Consider the following 18,637-nt stretch of genomic DNA (forward strand, 5'->3'; position numbering starts at 1 on the left):
CTTTCGTTACACCACTGCTGAAAGTCGAAGTAATGCAATACTGGTTTTCAGTGGTCTGTTCACATTCGAAGCCGAGGCTTTTTACAGGCTATCCACTCAACACTGGTCAGCTCTTCATTTTCGTGTCCCCACAATCCAGATTTCAGAAATCATTGCAATCTCCACTACAGAATGTTCCATTCATTCACTGCGAGTCTGGAGTTTATCTGATTCTCCACTCCCGCCTGGTTAACAATACACCACTTGTGAATGTCCAAGTAAGCCAATGCTGGTTTTCAGAGGCCTGTTCATACTCGCAGCCGTGCTGTTTAATTGACAATTCACTCCACCCTGTTCAGCTCTTCATTGTCCCACCACACTACCAGCCTTCAGAAATCTTTGTTATCGCCACTACAGAATGTTCCATTCATTCACTGCGAATCTGGAATTCATCTGACTCTCAACTCCACGCAGGTTTTCATTACACCACTGTTGAATGTCCAAGTAACCCAATGCTGGTTTTCAGCGGCCTGTTCATATTCGCAGCCCTGCTGTTTACTTGGCTATCGATTCAAGCCTGGTCAGCTCTTCATTTTCCTGTCCACACAACACAGGCTTCAGAAATCATTGGAATCTCCTCTACAGAATGTTCCATTCATTCACTGCGAATGTGGAATTCAACTGACTCTCCACTCCATGCAGGTTTTCCTTACACCACTGATGAATGTCCAAGTAACCCAATGCTGGTTTTCAGCTGCATGTTCACACTCGCAGCCATGCTATACAATTGGCTTTCCACTAAATCCTGATTAGTTCTTGATTTTCCTTCCACACGACCCAGCCTTCAGAAATCATTGGAATCTCCACTAGAGAATGTTCCATTCATTCACTGCGAATCTGGAATTCCTCTGAACCTCCACTCCCGGCAGGTTTTCGTTACACCACTGTTGAATGTCCAAGTAACCCAATGTTTTAAGTGTTTTCTTCACAAGCGCAGTGGTGCTGTTCAATTGGCTATCCACTCAACCCTGGCCAGCTCTACATTTTCCTGTCTACACCACAGAGACTGGAGAAATCATTGTTATCTCCACTACAGAATGTTCCATTCATTCACAGCGAATCTGGAATTCATCTGAATCTCCACTCCCGGCAGGTTTTCGTGACACCACTGGTAAATATCCAAGTAAGCCAATGCTGGTTTTAAGTGGCCTGCTCATACTCTCAGCCGTGCTGTTCAATTTGCTATCCACTCAACCCTCTTCAGCTCCATTTTCCTGTCCACATAACCCAAACTTCAGAAACAATTGGTATCTCCTCCACAGAATGTTCCATTCATTGACTGCAAACCTGAAATTCATCTAATTCTCAACTCCCGTCAGGTTTTCGTTACACCACTTGTGAATGTCCAATTAAGCCAAAGCTGGTTTTCAGTGGCCTGTTCTTACTACGAGACGTGCTGTTCATTTGGCTATCCATTCCACCCTGTTCAGCTCTACATTTTCGTGTCCACAAAACCCAGCCTTCAGAAATCATTGGAATCACCACTAGAGAATGTTCCATTCATTCACTGCGAATCTGGAATTCATCTGAATCTCCACTCCCGGCAGGTTTTCATTGCACCACTGCTGAATGTTCAAGTAACGCAATGATGGTTTTCAGCGGTCTATTCACACTCGAACCCGTGCTGTTCACGGTCTAGCGACTCAACACTGGTGAATTCTTCTTTTTCCAGTTCAGACAATACAAACCTCAGAAACCATTGCAATCTACACTACAGAATGTTTCATTCATTCACGCGAATCTTGAATTCATCTTGTTCTCCACTCCCAGCAGGTTTTCGTTTCACCACTGGTGAATGTCCAAGCAACCCAAGGCTGGTTTCAGCTGCGTGTTAACACTCGCAGCCGTGCTGTTCAATTGGCTATCCAGTGAACGCTGGTTAGCTCTTGATTTTCCTTCCACACACCGAGCCTTCAGAAATCATTCTTATCTCCACTTCAGAATGTTCCATTCGTTCCCTGCGAATCTGGAATTCCTCTGACTCTCCACACCAGGCAGATTTTCCTAACAACACTGGTGAATGACCAGGTAATCCAATGCTGGTTTTCAGCGGCTGTTCACACTCACAGCCTTGCTGTTCAATTGGCAATCCAGTCAAACCTAGTCAGCTCTTCATTTTCCTGTCCACACAACCCAGCCTTCAGAAATCATTGGAATCTCTACTACAGAAATTTCCATTCATTCACTGTGAATCTGGAAATAATCTGAATCTGCATTCCAGGAAGGCTTTCGTTACACCACTGATGAATGTCCAAGTAATGCAATGCTGCTTCTTAGTGGTCTGTTCACACTCGAAACCGTGTTGTTCATTGGCTATCCACTCAATATCGGTCAATATCCTGTCCAGACTATCCAGATTTCTAAATGTTGGCAATCACCACTACAGAATGTTCCATTCAATCACGCGAATCTGGAATTCATCAGAGTCTCCACTACTGGAAGGTTTTCGTGACACCACTGGTAAATGTCCAAGGAAGACAATGCTGGTTTTAAGCCGCCTGCTAACACACTCAGCCGTGCTGTTCAATTTGCTATCCACCCAACCCCATTCAGCTCTACATTTTCCTGTCCTCATAACCCAACCTTCAGAAATAATTGGTATCTCCTCCACAGAATGTTCCGTTCATTCACTGCGAATCTTAAATTCATCTGACTCTCAACTCCCGGCGGGTTATCGTTACACCACTTGTGAATGTCCAAGTAAGCCAATGCTGGTTTTCAGAGGCCTGTTCAACTCGCAGAAGTGCTGTTCAATGGGCTATCCACTCAATATTGGTCAGCTCTTCATTTTCCTCTCCACACAAACCAGCCTTCAGAAATCATTGGGATCTCCACTACAGACTGTTCCATTCATTCGCAGCGATTCTGCAATTCATCTGACTCTCCGCTCCAGGCAGGTTTTCATTACAGCACTGGTGAATGACCAAGTAATCCAATGCTGGTTTTCAGCCGCCTTTTCACACTCGCAGTGTGCTGTTCAATTGTCTAGCCACTCAAACCTGGTCAGCCTTTCATTTTCTTTTCCACAATATCAGACTTCAGAAATCATTGGAATCGCCAGTACAGAATGTTCCATTCATTCACTGCCAATCTGGAATTCATCTGAATCTGCACTCCAGGTAGGCTTTCATTACACCACTTATGAATGTCCAAGTAACACAATGCTGGTTTTCAGCGGTCTGTTCACACTCTAAGCCCTGCTTTTTACTGGGTATCCACACAACTGTGGTCAGCTCTTCATTTTCATGTCCAAACAATCCAGACTTGAGAAATCATTGCAATCTCCAGTACAGAATGTTCCATTCATTCACTGCGAATCTGGAATTCAACTGAATCTCCACTACCTGCAGATTTATCTTACACCACTTGTGAATGTCCAAGTAAAACAATGCTGGTTTTCAGAGGCCTGTTCATGTTCGCAGTCGTGCTGTTCAATTGGCTATCCACTCAACCTGTTTTGCTCCTCATTTTCCTGTGCACACAACCCAGCCTTCAGAAATCATTGTAATCTCCACTACAGGATGTTCCATTCATTCACTGGGAATCTGGAATTCATCTGAATCTGCACTCCACGCAGGCTTTCGTTACACCACTGCTGAAAGTCGAAGTAATGCAATACTGGTTTTCAGTGGTCTGTTCACATTCGAAGCCGAGGCTTTTTACAGGCTATCCACTCAACACTGGTCAGCTCTTCATTTTCGTGTCCCCACAATCCAGATTTCAGAAATCATTGCAATCTCCACTACAGAATGTTCCATTCATTCACTGCGAGTCTGGAGTTTATCTGATTCTCCACTCCCGCCTGGTTAACATTACACCACTTGTGAATGTCCAAGTAAGCCAATGCTGGTTTTCAGAGGCCTGTTCATACTCGCAGCCGTGCTGTTTAATTGACAATTCACTCCACCCTGTTCAGCTCTTCATTGTCCCACCACACTACCAGCCTTCAGAAATCTTTGTTCTCTCCACTACAGAATGTTCCATTCATTCACTGCGAATCTGGAATTCATCTGACTCTCAACTCCACGCAGGTTTTCATTACACCACTGTTGAATGTCCAAGTAACCCAATGCTGGTTTTCAGCGGCCTGTTCATATTCGCAGCCCTGCTGTTTACTTGGCTATCGATTCAAGCCTGGTCAGCTCTTCATTTTCCTGTCCACACAACACAGGCTTCAGAAATCATTGGAATCTCCTCTACAGAATGTTCCATTCATTCACTGCGAATGTGGAATTCAACTGACTCTCCACTCCATGCAGGTTTTCCTTACACCACTGATGAATGTCCAAGTAACCCAATGCTGGTTTTCAGCTGCATGTTCACACTCGCAGCCATGCTATACAATTGGCTTTCCACTAAATCCTGATTAGTTCTTGATTTTCCTTCCACACGACCCAGCCTTCAGAAATCATTGGAATCTCCACTAGAGAATGTTCCATTCATTCACTGCGAATCTGGAATTCCTCTGAACCTCCACTCCCGGCAGGTTTTCGTTACACCACTGTTGAATGTCCAAGTAACCCAATGTTTTAAGTGTTTTCTTCACAAGCGCAGTGGTGCTGTTCAATTGGCTATCCACTCAACCCTGGCCAGCTCTACATTTTCCTGTCCACACCACAGAGACTGGAGAAATCATTGTTATCTCCACTACAGAATGTTCCATTCATTCACAGCGAATCTGGAATTCATCTGAATCTCCACTCCCGGCAGGTTTTCGTGACACCACTGGTAAATATCCAAGTAAGCCAATGCTGGTTTTAAGTGGCCTGCTCATACTCTCAGCCGTGCTGTTCAATTTGCTATCCACTCAACCCTCTTCAGCTCCATTTTCCTGTCCACATAACCCAAACTTCAGAAACAATTGGTATCTCCTCCACAGAATGTTCCATTCATTGACTGCAAATCTGAAATTCATCTAATTCTCAACTCCCGTCAGGTTTTCGTTACACCACTTGTGAATGTCCAATTAAGCCAAAGCTGGTTTTCAGTGGCCTGTTCTTACTACGAGACGTGCTGTTCATTTGGCTATCCATTCCACCCTGTTCAGCTCTACATTTTCGTGTCCACAAAACCCAGCCTTCAGAAATCATTGGAATCACCACTAGAGAATATTCCATTCATTCACTGCGAATCTGGAATTCATCTGAATCTCCACTCCCGGCAGGTTTTCATTGCACCACTGCTGAATGTTCAAGTAACGCAATGATGGTTTTCAGCGGTCTATTCACACTCGAACCCGTGCTGTTCACGGTCTAGCGACTCAACACTGGTGAGTTCTTCTTTTTCCAGTTCAGACAATACAAACCTCAGAAACCATTGCAATCTACACTACAGAATGTTTCATTCATTCACGCGAATCTTGAATTCATCTTGTTCTCCACTCCCAGCAGGTTTTCGTTTCACCACTGGTGAATGTCCAAGCAACCCAAGGCTGGTTTCAGCTGCGTGTTAACACTCGCAGCCGTGCTGTTCAATTGGCTATCCAGTGAACGCTGGTTAGCTCTTGATTTTCCTTCCACACACCGAGCCTTCAGAAATCATTCTTATCTCCACTTCAGAATGTTCCATTCGTTCCCTGCGAATCTGGAATTCCTCTGACTCTCCACACCAGGCAGATTTTCCTAACAACACTGGTGAATGACCAGGTAATCCAATGCTGGTTTTCAGCGGCTGTTCACACTCACAGCCTTGCTGTTCAATTGGCAATCCAGTCAAACCTAGTCAGCTCTTCATTTTCCTGTCCACACAACCCAGCGTTCAGAAATCATTGGAATCTCTACTACAGAAATTTCCATTCATTCACTGTGAATCTGGAAATAATCTGAATCTGCATTCCAAGAAGGCTTTCTTTACACCACTGATGAATGTCCAAGTAATGCAATGCTGCTTCTTAGTGGTCTGTTCACACTCGAAACCGTGCTGTTCACTGGCTATCCACTCAACATTGGTCAGCTCTTCAATATCCTGTCCAGACTATCCAGATTTCTAAATCTTGGCAATCTCCACTACAGAGTGTTCCATTCAATCACGCGAATCTGGAATTCATCAGAGTCTCCACTCCCGGCAGGTTTTCGTGACACCACTGGTATATGTCCAAGGAAGCCAATGCTGGTTTTAAGACGCCTGCTTATACTCTCAGCCGTGCTGTTCAATTTGCTATCCACCCAACCCTATTCAGCTCTACATTTTCCTGTCCTCATAACCCAACCTTCAGAAATAATTGGTATCTCCTCCACAGAATGTTCCGTTCATTCACTGCGAATCTTAAATTCATCTGACTCTCAACTCCCGGCGGGTTATCGTTACACCACTTGTGAATGTCCAAGTAAGCCAATGCTGGTTTTCAGTGGCCTGTTCATACTAAGAGACGTGCTGTTCATTTGGCTATCCACTCCACCCTGTTCAGCTCTACATTTTCGTGTCCACGAAACCCAGCCTTCAGAAATCATTGGAATCACCACTAGAGAATGTTCCATTCATTCACTGCGAATCTGGAATTCATCTGAACCTCCACTCCCGGCAGGTTTTCGTTACACCACTGGTGAATGTCCAAGTAACTCAATACTGGTTTTCAGAGGCATGTTCAACTCGCAGAAGTGCTGTTCAATGGGCTATCCACTCAATATTGGTCAGCTCTTCATTTTCCTCTCCACAAAAACCAGCCTTCAGAAATCATTGGGATCTCCACTACAGACTGTTCCATTCATTCACTGCGATTCTGCAATTCATCTGACTCTCCGCTCCAGGCAGGTTTTCATTACAGCACTGGTGAATGACCAAGTAATCCAATGCTGGTTTTCAGCCGCCTTTTCACACTCGCAGTGTGCTGTTCAATTGTCTATCCACTCAAACCTGGTCAGCCTTTCATTTTCTTTTCCACAATATCAGACTTCAGAAATCATTAGAATCGCCAGTACAGAATGTTCCATTCATTCACTGCCAATCTGGAATTCATCTGAATCTGCACTCCAGGTAGGCTTTCATTACACCACTTATGAATGTCCAAGTAACACAATGCTGGTTTTCAGCGGTCTGTTCACACTCTAAGCCCTGCTTTTTACTGGGTATCCACACAACTGTGGTCAGCGCTTCATTTTCATGTCCAAACAATCCAGACTTGAGAAATCATTGCAATCTCCAGTACAGAATGTTCCATTCATTCACTGCGAATCTGGAATTCAACTGAATCTCCACTACCTGCAGATTTATCTTACACCACTTGTGAATGTCCAAGTAAAACAATGCTGGTTTTCAGAGGCCTGTTCATATTCGCAGTCGTGCTGTTCAATTGGCTATCCACTCAACCTGTTTTGCTCCTCATTTTCCTGTGCACACAACCCAGCCTTCAGAAATCATTGTAATCTCCACTACAGGATGTTCCATTCATTCACAGGGAATCTGGAATTCATCTGAATCTGCACTCCACGCAGGCTTTCGTTACACCACTGCTGAAAGTCGAAGTAATGCAATACTGGTTTTCAGTGGTCTGTTCACATTCGAAGCCGAGGCTTTTTACAGGCTATCCACTCAACACTGGTCAGCTCTTCATTTTCGTGTCCCCACAATCCAGATTTCAGAAATCCTTGCAATCTCCACTACAGAATGTTCCATTCATTCACTGCGAGTCTGGAGTTTATCTGATTCTCCACTCCCGCCTGGGTAACATTACACCACTTGTGAATGTCCAAGTAAGCCAATGCTGGTTTTCAGAGGCCTGTTCATACTCGCAGCCGTGCTGTTTAATTGACAATTCACTCCACCCTGTTCAGCTCTTCATTGTCCCACCACACTACCAGCCTTCAGAAATCTTTGTTATCTCCACTACAGAATGTTCCATTCATTCACTGCGAATCTGGAATTCATCTGACTCTCAACTCCACGCAGGTTTTCATTACACCACTGTTGAATGTCCAAGTAACCCAATGCTGGTTTTCAGCGGCCTGTTCATATTCGCAGCCCTGCTGTTTACTTGGCTATCGATTCAAGCCTGGTCAGCTCTTCATTTTCCTGTCCACACAACACAGGCTTCAGAAATCATTGGAATCTCCTCTACAGAATGTTCCATTCATTCACTGCGAATGTGGAATTCAACTGACTCTCCACTCCATGCAGGTTTTCCTTACACCACTGATGAATGTCCAAGTAACCCAATGCTGGTTTTCAGCTGCATGTTCACACTCGCAGCCATGCTATACAATTGGCTTTCCACTAAATCCTGATTAGTTCTTGATGTTCCTTCCACACGACCCAGCCTTCAGAAATCATTGGAATCTCCACTAGAGAATGTTCCATTCATTCACTGCGAATCTGGAATTCCTCTGAACCTCCACTCCCGGCAGGTTTTCGTTACACCACTGTTGAATGTCCAAGTAACCCAATGTTTTAAGTGTTTTCTTCACAAGCGCAGTGGTGCTGTTCAATTGGCTATCCACTCAACCCTGGCCAGCTCTACATTTTCCTGTCCACACCACAGAGACTGGAGAAATCATTGTTATCTCCACTACAGAATGTTCCATTCATTCACAGCGAATCTGGAATTCATCTGAATCTCCACTCCCGGCAGGTTTTCGTGACACCACTGGTAAATATCCAAGTAAGCCAATGCTGGTTTTAAGTGGCCTGCTCATACTCTCAGCCGTGCTGTTCAATTTGCTATCCACTCAACCCTCTTCAGCTCCATTTTCCTGTCCACATAACCCAAACTTCAGAAACAATTGGTATCTCCTCCACAGAATGTTCCAGTCATTGACTGCAAATCTGAAATTCATCTAATTCTCAACTCCCGTCAGGTTTTCGTTACACCACTTGTGAATGTCCAATTAAGCCAAAGCTGGTTTTCAGTGGCCTGTTCTTACTACGAGACGTGCTGTTCATTTGGCTATCCATTCCACCCTGTTCAGCTCTACATTTTCGTGTCCACAAAACCCAGCCTTCAGAAATCATTGGAATCACCACTAGAGAATGTTCCATGCATTCACTGCGAATCTGGAATTCATCTGAATCTCCACTCCCGGCAGGTTTTCATTGCACCACTGCTGAATGTTCAAGTAACGCAATGATGGTTTTCAGCGGTCTATTCACACTCGAACCCGTGCTGTTCACGGTCTAGCGACTCAACACTGGTGAGTTCTTCTTTTTCCAGTTCAGACAATACAAACCCCAGAAACCATTGCAATCTACACTACAGAATGTTTCATTCATTCACGCGAATCTTGAATTCATCTTGTTCTCCACTCCCAGCAGGTTTTCGTTTCACCACTGGTGAATGTCCAAGCAACCCAAGGCTGGTTTCAGCTGCGTGTTAACACTCGCAGCCGTGCTGTTCAATTGGCTATCCAGTGAACGCTGGTTAGCTCTTGATTTTCCTTCCACACACCGAGCCTTCAGAAATCATTCTTATCTCCACTTCAGAATGTTCCATTCGTTCCCTGCGAATCTGGAATTCCTCTGACTCTCCACACCAGGCAGATTTTCCTAACAACACTGGTGAATGACCAGGTAATCCAATGCTGGTTTTCAGCGGCTGTTCACACTCACAGCCTTGCTGTTCAATTGGCAATCCAGTCAAACCTAGTCAGCTCTTCATTTTCCTGTCCACACAACCCAGCGTTCAGAAATCATTGGAATCTCTACTACAGAAATTTCCATTCATTCACTGTGAATCTGGAAATAATCTGAATCTGCATTCCAGGAAGGCTTTCGTTACACCACTGATGAATGTCCAAGTAATGCAATGCTGCTTCTTAGTGGTCTGTTCACACTCGAAACCGTGCTGTTCACTGGCTATCCACTCAACATTGGTCAGCTCTTCAATATCCTGTCCAGACTATCCAGATTTCTAAATCTTGGCAATCTCCACTACAGAATGTTCCATTCAATCACGCGAATCTGGAATTCATCAGAGTCTCCACTCCCGGCAGGTTTTCGTGACACCACTGGTATATGTCCAAGGAAGCCAATGCTGGTTTTAAGCCGCCTGCTTATACTCTCAGCCGTGCTGTTCAATTTGCTATCCACCCAACCCTATTCAGCTCTACATTTTCCTGTCCTCATAACCCAACCTTCAGAAATAATTGGTATCTCCTCCACAGAATGTTCCGTTCATTCACTGCGAATCTTAAATTCATCTGACTCTCAACTCCCGGCGGGTTATCGTTACACCACTTGTGAATGTCCAAGTAAGCCAATGCTGGTTTTCAGTGGCCTGTTCATACTAAGAGACGTGCTGTTCATTTGGCTATCCACTCCACCCTGTTCAGCTCTACATTTTCGTGTCCACAAAACCCAGCCTTCAGAAATCATTGGAATCACCACTAGAGAATGTTCCATTCATTCTCTGCGAATCTGGAATTCATCTGAACCTCCACTCCCGGCAGGTTTTCGTTACACCACTGGTGAATGTCCAAGTAACTCAATACTGGTTTTCAGAGGCATGTTCAACTCGCAGAAGTGCTGTTCAATGGGCTATCCACTCAATATTGGTCAGCTCTTCATTTTCCTCTCCACACAAACCAGCCTTCAGAAATCATTGGGATCTCCACTACAGACTGTTCCTTTCATTCACTGCGATTCTGCAATTCATCTGACTCTCCGCTCCAGGCAGGTTTTCATTACAGCACTGGTGAATGACCAAGTAATCCAATGCTGGTTTTCAGCCGCCTTTTCACACTCGCAGTGTGCTGTTCAATTGTCTAGCCACTCAAACCTGGTCAGCCTTTCATTTTCTTTCCACAATATCAGACTTCAGAAATCATTGGAATCGCCAGTACAGAATGTTCCATTCATTCACTGCCAATCTGGAATTCATCTGAATCTGCACTCCAGGTAGGCTTTCATTACACCACTTATGAATGTCCAAGTAACACAATGCTGGTTTTCAGCGGTCTGTTCACACTCTAAGCCCTGCTTTTTACTGGGTATCCACACAACTGTGGTCAGCTCTTCATTTTCATGTCCAAACAATCCAGACTTGAGAAATCATTGCAATCTCCAGTACAGAATGTTCCATTCATTCACTGCGAATCTGGAATTCAACTGAATCTCCACTACCTGCAGATTTATCTTACACCACTTGTGAATGTCCAAGTAAAACAATGCTGGTTTTCAGAGGCCTGTTCATGTTCGCAGTCGTGCTGTTCAATTGGCTATCCACTCAACCTGTTTTGCTCCTCATTTTCCTGTGCACACAACCCAGCCTTCAGAAATCATTGTAATCTCCACTACAGGATGTTCCATTCATTCACTGGGAATCTGGAATTCATCTGAATCTGCACTCCACGCAGGCTTTCGTTACACCACTGCTGAAAGTCGAAGTAATGCAATACTGGTTTTCAGTGGTCTGTTCACATTCGAAGCCGAGGCTTTTTACAGGCTATCCACTCAACACTGGTCAGCTCTTCATTTTCGTGTCCCCACAATCCAGATTTCAGAAATCATTGCAATCTCCACTACAGAATGTTCCATTCATTCACTGCGAGTCTGGAGTTTATCTGATTCTCCACTCCCGCCTGGTTAACATTACACCACTTGTGAATGTCCAAGTAAGCCAATGCTGGTTTTCAGAGGCCTGTTCATACTCGCAGCCGTGCTGTTTAATTGACAATTCACTCCACCCTGTTCAGCTCTTCATTGTCCCACCACACTACCAGCCTTCAGAAATCTTTGTTATCTCCACTACAGAATGTTCCATTCATTCACTGCGAATCTGGAATTCATCTGACTCTCAACTCCACGCAGGTTTTCATTACACCACTGTTGAATGTCCAAGTAACCCAATGCTGGTTTTCAGCGGCCTGTTCATATTCGCAGCCCTGCTGTTTACTTGGCTATCGATTCAAGCCTGGTCAGCTCTTCATTTTCCTGTCCACACAACACAGGCTTCAGAAATCATTGGAATCTCCTCTACAGAATGTTCCATTCATTCACTGCGAATGTGGAATTCAACTGACTCTCCACTCCATGCAGGTTTTCCTTACACCACTGATGAATGTCCAAGTAACCCAATGCTGGTTTTCAGCTGCATGTTCACACTCGCAGCCATGCTATACAATTGGCTTTCCACTAAATCCTGATTAGTTCTTGATTTTCCTTCCACACGACCCAGCCTTCAGAAATCATTGGAATCTCCACTAGAGAATGTTCCATTCATTCACTGCGAATCTGGAATTCCTCTGAACCTCCACTCCCGGCAGGTTTTCGTTACACCACTGTTGAATGTCCAAGTAACCCAATGTTTTAAGTGTTTTCTTCACAAGCGCAGTGGTGCTGTTCAATTGGCTATCCACTCAACCCTGGCCAGCTCTACATTTTCCTGTCCACACCACAGAGACTGGAGAAATCATTGTTATCTCCACTACAGAATGTTCCATTCATTCACAGCGAATCTGGAATTCATCTGAATCTCCACTCCCGGCAGGTTTTCGTGACACCACTGGTAAATATCCAAGTAAGCCAATGCTGGTTTTAAGTGGCCTGCTCATACTCTCAGCCGTGCTGTTCAATTTGCTATCCACTCTACCCTCTTCAGCTCCATTTTCCTGTCCACATAACCCAAACTTCAGAAGCAATTGGTATCTCCTCCACAGAATGTTCCATTCATTGACTGCAAATCTGAAATTCATCTAATTCTCAACTCCCGTCAGGTTTTCGTTACACCACTTGTGAATGTCCAATTAAGCCAAAGCTGGTTTTCAGTGGCCTGTTCTTACTACGAGACGTGCTGTTCATTTGGCTATCCATTCCACCCTGTTCAGCTCTACATTTTCGTGTCCACAAAACCCAGCCTTCAGAAATCATTGGAATCACCACTAGAGAATGTTCCATGCATTCACTGCGAATCTGGAATTCATCTGAATCTCCACTCCCGGCAGGTTTTCATTGCACCACTGCTGAATGTTCAAGTAACGCAATGATGGTTTTCAGCGGTCTATTCACACTCGAACCCGTGCTGTTCACGGTCTAGCGACTCAACACTGGTGAGTTCTTCTTTTTCCAGTTCAGACAATACAAACCTCAGAAACCATTGCAATCTACACTACAGAATGTTTCATTCATTCACGCGAATCTTGAATTCATCTTGTTCTCCACTCCCAGCAGGTTTTCGTTTCACCACTGGTGAATGTCCAAGCAACCCAAGGCTGGTTTCAGCTGCGTGTTAACACTCGCAGCCGTGCTGTTCAATTGGCTATCCAGTGAACGCTGGTTAGCTCTTGATTTTCCTTCCACACACCGAGCCTTCAGAAATCATTCTTATCTCCACTTCAGAATGTTCCATTCGTTCCCTGCGAATCTGGAATTCCTCTGACTCTCCACACCAGGCAGATTTTCCTAACAACACTGGTGAATGACCAGGTAATCCAATGCTGGTTTTCAGCGGCTGTTCACACTCACAGCCTTGCTGTTCAATTGGCAATCCAGTCAAACCTAGTCAGCTCTTCATTTTCCTGTCCACACAACCCAGCGTTCAGAAATCATTGGAATCTCTACTACAGAAATTTCCATTCATTCACTGTGAATCTGGAAATAATCTGAATCTGCATTCCAGGAAGGCTTTCGTTACACCACTGATGAATGTCCAAGTAATGCAATGCTGCTTCTTAGTGGTCTGTTCACACTCGAAACCGTGCTGTTCACTGGCTATCCACTCAACATTGGTCAGCTCTTCAATATCCTGTCCAGACTATCCAGATTTCTAAATCTTGGCAATCTCCACTACAGAATGTTCCATTCAATCACGCGAATCTGGAATTCATCAGAGTCTCCACTCCCGGCAGGTTTTCGTGACACCACTGGTATATGTCCAAGGAAGCCAATGCTGGTTTTAAGCCGCCTGCTTATACTCTCAGCCGTGCTGTTCAATTTGCTATCCACCCAACCCTATTCAGCTCTACATTTTCCTGTCCTCATAACCCAACCTTCAGAAATAATTGGTATCTCCTCCACAGAATGTTCCGTTCATTCACTGCGAATCTTAAATTCATCTGACTCTCAACTCCCGGCGGGTTATCGTTACACCACTTGTGAATGTCCAAGTAAGCCAATGCTGGTTTTCAGTGGCCTGTTCATACTAAGAGACGTGCTGTTCATTTGGCTATCCACTCCACCCTCTTCAGCTCTACATTTTCGTGTCCACAAAACCCAGCCTTTAGAAATCATTGGAATCACCACTAGAGAATGTTCCATTCATTCTCTGCGAATCTGGAATTCATCTGAACCTCCACTCCCGGCAGGTTTTCGTTACACCACTGGTGAATGTCCAAGTAACTCAATACTGGTTTTCAGAGGCATGTTCAACTCGCAGAAGTGCTGTTCAATGGGCTATCCACTCAATATTGGTCAGCTCTTCATTTTCCTCTCCACACAAACCAGCCTTCAGAAATCATTGGGATCTCCACTACAGACTGTTCCATTCATTCACTGCGATTCTGCAATTCATCTGACTCTCCGCTCCAGGCAGGTTTTCATTACAGCACTGGTGAATGACCAAGTAATCCAATGCTGGTTTTCAGCCGCCTTTTCACACTCGCAGTGTGCTGTTCAATTGTCTATCCACTCAAACCTGGTCAGCCTTTCATTTTCTTTTCCAAAATATCAGACTTCAGAAATCATTGGAATCGCCAGTACAGAATGTTCCATTCATTCACTGCCAATCTGGAATTCATCTGAATCTGCACTCCAGGTAGGCTTTCATTACACCACTTATGAATGTCCAAGTAACACAATGCTGGTTTTCAGCGGTCTGTTCACACTCTAAGCCCTGCTTTTTACTGGGTATCCACACAACTGTGGTCAGCTCTTCATTTTCATGTCCAAACAATCCAGACTTGAGAAATCATTGCAATCTCCAGTACAGAATGTTCCATTCATTCACTGCGAATCTGGAATTCAACTGAATCTCCACTACCTGCAGATTTATCTTACACCACTTGTGAATGTCCAAGTAAAACAATGCTGGTTTTCAGAGGCCTGTTCATGTTCGCAGTCGTGCTGTTCAATTGGCTATCCACTCAACCTGTTTTGCTCCTCATTTTCCTGTGCACACAACCCAGCCTTCAGAAATCATTGTAATCTCCACTACAGGATGTTCCATTCATTCACTGGGAATCTGGAATTCATCTGAATCTGCACTCCACGCAGGCTTTCGTTACACCACTGCTGAAAGTCGAAGTAATGCAATACTGGTTTTCAGTGGTCTGTTCACATTCGAAGCCGAGGCTTTTTACAGGCTATCCACTCAACACTGGTCAGCTCTTCATTTTCGTGTCCCCACAATCCAGATTTCAGAAATCATTGCAATCTCCACTACAGAATGTTCCATTCATTCACTGCGAGTCTGGAGTTTATCTGATTCTACACTCCCGCCTGGTTAACATTACACCACTTGTGAATGTCCAAGTAAGCCAATGCTGGTTTTCAGAGGCCTGTTCATACTCGCAGCCGTGCTGTTTAATTGACAATTCACTCCACCCTGTTCAGCTCTTCATTGTCCCACCACACTACCAGCCTTCAGAAATCTTTGTTATCTCCACTACAGAATGTTCCATTCATTCACTGCGAATCTGGAATTCATCTGACTCTCAACTCCACGCAGGTTTTCATTACACCACTGTTGAATGTCCAAGTAACCCAATGCTGGTTTTCAGCGGCCTGTTCATATTCGCAGCCCTGCTGTTTACTTGGCTATCGATTCAAGCCTGGTCAGCTCTTCATTTTCCTGTCCACACAACACAGGCTTCAGAAATCATTGGAATCTCCTCTACAGAATGTTCCATTCATTCACTGCGAATGTGGAATTCAACTGACTCTCCACTCCATGCAGGTTTTCCTTACACCACTGATGAATGTCCAAGTAACCCAATGCTGGTTTTCAGCTGCATGTTCACACTCGCAGCCATGCTATACAATTGGCTTTTCACTAAATCCTGATTAGTTCTTGATTTTCCTTCCACACGACCCAGCCTTCAGAAATCATTGGAATCTCCACTAGAGAATGTTCCATTCATTCACTGCGAATCTGGAATTCCTCTGAACCTCCACTCCCGGCAGGTTTTCGTTACACCACTGTTGAATGTCCAAGTAACCCAATGTTTTAAGTGTTTTCTTCACAAGCGCAGTGGTGCTGTTCAATTGGCTATCCACTCAACCCTGGCCAGCTCTACATTTTCCTGTCCACACCACAGAGACTGGAGAAATCATTGTTATCTCCACTACAGAAGGTTCCATTCATTCACAGCGAATCTGGAATTCATCTGAATCTCCACTCCCGGCAGGTTTTCGTGACACCACTGGTAAATATCCAAGTAAGCCAATGCTGGTTTTAAGTGGCCTGCTCATACTCTCAGCCGTGCTGTTCAATTTGCTATCCACTCAACCCTCTTCAGCTCCATTTTCCTGTCCACATAACCCAAACTTCAGAAACAATTGGTATCTCCTCCACAGAATGTTCCATTCATTGAATGCAAACCTGAAATTCATCTAATTCTCAACTCCCGTCAGGTTTTCGTTACACCACTTGTGAATGTCCAATTAAGCCAAAGCTGGTTTTCAGTGGCCTGTTCTTACTACGAGACGTGCTGTTCATTTGGCTATCCATTCCACCCTGTTCAGCTCTACATTTTCGTGTCCACAAAACCCAGCCTTCAGAAATCATTGGAATCACCACTAGAGAATGTTCCATTCATTCACTGCGAATCTGGAATTCATCTGAATCTCCACTCCCGGCAGGTTTTCATTGCACCACTGCTGAATGTTCAAGTAACGCAATGATGGTTTTCAGCGGTCTATTCACACTCGAACCCGTGCTGTTCACGGTCTAGCGACTCAACACTGGTGAGTTCTTCTTTTTCCAGTTCAGACAATACAAACCCCAGAAACCATTGCAATCTACACTACAGAATGTTTCATTTATTCACGCGAATCTTGAATTCATCTTGTTCTCCACTCCCAGCAGGTTTTCGTTTCACCACTGGTGAATGTCCAAGCAACCCAAGGCTGGTTTCAGCTGCGTGTTAACACTCGCAGCCGTGCTGTTCAATTGGCTATCCAGTGAACGCTGGTTAGCTCTTGATTTTCCTTCCACACACCGAGCCTTCAGAAATCATTCTTATCTCCACTTCAGAATGTTCCATTCGTTCCCTGCGAATCTGGAATTCCTCTGACTCTCCACACCAGGCAGATTTTCCTAACAACACTGGTGAATGACCAGGTAATCCAATGCTGGTTTTCAGCGGCTGTTCACACTCACAGCCTTGCTGTTCAATTGGCAATCCAGTCAAACCTAGTCAGCTCTTCATTTTCCTGTCCACACAACCCAGCGTTCAGAAATCATTGGAATCTCTACTACAGAAATTTCCATTCATTCACTGTGAATCTGGAAATAATCTGAATCTGCATTCCAGGAAGGCTTTCGTTACACCACTGATGAATGTCCAAGTAATGCAATGCTGCTTCTTAGTGGTCTGTTCACACTCGAAACCGTGCTGTTCACTGGCTATCCACTCAACATTGGTCAGCTCTTCAATATCCTGTCCAGACTATCCAGATTTCTAAATCTTGGCAATCTCCACTACAGAATGTTCCATTCAATCACGCGAATCTGGAATTCATCAGAGTCTCCACTCCCGGCAGGTTTTCGTGACACCACTGGTATATGTCCAAGGAAGCCAATGCTGGTTTTAAGCCGCCTGCTTATACTCTCAGCCGTGCTGTTCAATTTGCTATCCACCCAACCCTATTCAGCTCTACATTTTCCTGTCCTCATAACCCAACCTTCAGAAATAATTGGTATCTCCTCCACAGAATGTTCCGTTCATTCACTGCGAATCTTAAATTCATCTGACTCTCAACTCCCGGCGGGTTATCGTTACACCACTTGTGAATGTCCAAGTAAGCCAATGCTGGTTTTCAGTGGCCTGTTCATACTAAGAGACGTGCTGTTCATTTGGCTATCCACTCCACCCTGTTCAGCTCTACATTTTTGTGTCCACAAAACCCAGCCTTCAGAAATCATTGGAATCACCACTAGAGAATGTTCCATTCATTCACTGCGAATCTGGAATTCATCTGAACCTCCACTCCCGGCAGGTTTTCGTTACACCACTGGTGAATGTCCAAGTATCTCAATACTGGTTTTCAGAGGCATGTTCAACTCGCAGAAGTGCTGTTCAATGGGCTATCCACTCAATATTGGTCAGCTCTTCATTTTCCTCTCCACACAAACCAGCCTTCAGAAATCATTGGGATCTCCACTACAGACTGTTCCATTCATTCACTGCGATTCTGCAATTCATCTGACTCTCCGCTCCAGGCAGGTTTTCATTACAGCACTGGTGAATGACCAAGTAATCCAATGCTGGTTTTCAGCCGCCTTTTCACACTCGCAGTGTGCTGTTCAATTGTCTATCCACTCAAACCTGGTCAGCCTTTCATTTTCTTTTCCACAATATCAGACTTCAGAAATCATTGGAATCGCCAGTACAGAATGTTCCATTCATTCACTGCCAATCTGGAATTCATCTGAATCTGCACTCCAGGTAGGCTTTCATTACACCACTTATGAATGTCCAAGTAACACAATGCTGGTTTTCAGCGGTCTGTTCAC

The sequence above is a fragment of the Sorex fumeus genome, unplaced genomic scaffold, assembly GCF_029834395.1.
Source record: "Sorex fumeus unplaced genomic scaffold, SorFum_2.1 ptg000098l, whole genome shotgun sequence".
Taxonomy (NCBI): Eukaryota; Metazoa; Chordata; class Mammalia; order Eulipotyphla; family Soricidae; genus Sorex; species Sorex fumeus.